Source organism: Schistocerca gregaria, unplaced genomic scaffold (assembly GCF_023897955.1).
Source record: "Schistocerca gregaria isolate iqSchGreg1 unplaced genomic scaffold, iqSchGreg1.2 ptg000407l, whole genome shotgun sequence".
Lineage (NCBI taxonomy): Eukaryota > Metazoa > Arthropoda > Insecta > Orthoptera > Acrididae > Schistocerca > Schistocerca gregaria.
The window spans coordinates 2,398,147-2,400,536 of NW_026061844.1; positions in this window are offsets into that span (position 1 = coordinate 2,398,147).

Consider the following 2,390-nt stretch of genomic DNA (forward strand, 5'->3'; position numbering starts at 1 on the left):
CTGCTTAAAGGAAGTGCTTCTAAGTTTCAAAAATGGTTCTAATGGCTCTGAGCACTATGCAAATTAACATATGGGGTCATCAGTCGCCTAGAACTTAGAACTAATTAAACCTAACTAACCTAAGGACATCACACACATCCATGCCCGAGGCAGGATTCGAACGTGCGACCGTAGCAGTCGCGCGGTTCCGAACTGAGCGCCTAGAACCGCAAGACCACCGCGGCCGGCGTGCCTCTAAGGGCTCTCCTCCAGAGGATGTAATGTTTCCAAGTAGAGAAGGAATTGGCATATTTCATCAGAATATAAGAGTTATTAGGGATAAAGTTAGTGAACTGCTAACAGATGTTAACGCTGAAATTATTTGTATATCAGAGCACCACTTCAATAAATTGATAATTTATAGGCTTCCTTTACCAGGCTACATATTAGCTGGCTGTTTCTCAAGGAGTTTCTTGCGGGGTGGGGAGGTGTCACCGTACATAAAAAACAGTACGTTATTTGAGTCCATAGACTTATCACGACACTGCACTGAACAGATATTTGAAAGTTGTGCAGCATTTGTTGAATTTAGTGAAACTCAACTTCTAATTGCTTGTGTTTATAGGGCCTCTAACTCCAACTTCAGAGCATTTTTGCTTAAGCTAGAGAGGGTTCTTGATTCACTTTGTAGGAAGTACCAGCAAGTAGTTATATGTGGGGGACTTCAATATTAATTTTGTATATGATTGTGCAAGAAAAAGGGGGGTTGGGTTGTTTGGGGAAGGAGACCAGACAGCGATGTCATTGGTCTCATCGGATTAGGGAAGGATGGGGAAGGAAGTCGGCCATGCCCTTTGAGAGGAACTAACCCAGAATTTGCCGGGAGTGATTTAGGGAAATCACGGAAAACCTGAATCAATATGGCTGAACGCGGGACTGAACCGTCGTCCTCCCGAATGTGAGTCCAGTGCCTTAACCACTGCGCCACCTCGCTCGGTCCCAAGAAAAATGATGTTGGTAGATCACCTAAATTCATATGATCTGATGCCAACTGTGTTTTTTTTTCAAACTAGGGTGCAGGCGAATAGTAGCACGGTCATAGACAATATTTTTATTCGTTCCTCAATACTAGATGGGCATCCTGTTAGTAAAAGTGTGAATGGCCTTTCAGACCATAATGCACAAATTTTAACACTAAAAGGTTTTTGTACTCAACTCAATGTCATATTTAGTTACAAAGAACGTAGGAAAGTCAATCCAACAGCAATAGAGTGTTTTTTAAAACTTGTCAAGGAACAAGAGTGGCAAGATGTTTATAGTGCCAATAATACAGATGATAAATACAATGCTTTCCATGGCACATTTCTCATGCTCTTTGAGAGTTGTTTTCCATTAAAACATTCTGAATGGGGTACTAGCAGTAATAGACAGCACAGTTGGCTGACTAGTGGGATAATGATTTCATGTAAAACATAGGGCGAATTATATCAAAATGTTCGAAGTAGTCACAATCAAGCTAAATAAAAATTTAGTTCCAACAGGAAATCATACAAATTTCTTAGCAAATACCTTTCTGAGATTGACGTCTGAAATACTCCTCTGTGATACAAACAAGAGAGAGATTGAGTCAATAACTATATCACTGAAGAATAAGGACTCTCATGGATATGATGGAGTGCCTAGCAGCATGTTAAAGTACTGTGCTGCACATGTTAGCCCTGTATTTAGCCATATTTGCAATTTTTCCTTTAGAACTGGTCAGTTTCCTGACCGATTAAAGTACTCATCAGTAAAGCCGCTTTATGAAAAGGGAGAAAGGGATAATGTAGCTAATTTTAGACCTACTTCTATGCCATCAGTGTTTGCAAAAGTTACCGAAAAGGCTGTGCATCTAAGGTTAATTGATCATTTGATATCACACAATTTGCTGTCAAATGAACAGTTCGGTTTTAGAAGCCGTTTGACAACTGAAAATGATGTATTCTGGCGTACAGACGTACTTTTATGCAAAATCGTAAGGTCCTAGCTCTTGTCCAATGCACCAAAGCCGACAAATAAGGGAATAACCGATAACTAAAACTTGAATAGTACTGCTTCTTACTGGCTATTACATCTTCTTAGAAGATATTTCTGTGTTCTAATAGAATGTTTTCATTTTTTTCCGCATACCGCAACACGCGACATAATTTTGCAGACGATAAATGTAACCGTTTCAGAGAGAAAAGCGGCCAATGTGAAGATGTGGCAATAAAGTCGATTCGATAGCAAATGACGAAAGCGGGCGGATTTCTGAAGTTTTTACTACGTATGAACAGTTTCACATTCTCCCGTGCAACGTGGTTTCCAGACGTCGTTTCATGCTGAATCTTTAGGTCGTCGGTCATGTCCAATGTACCAAAGCCGGCAAATAA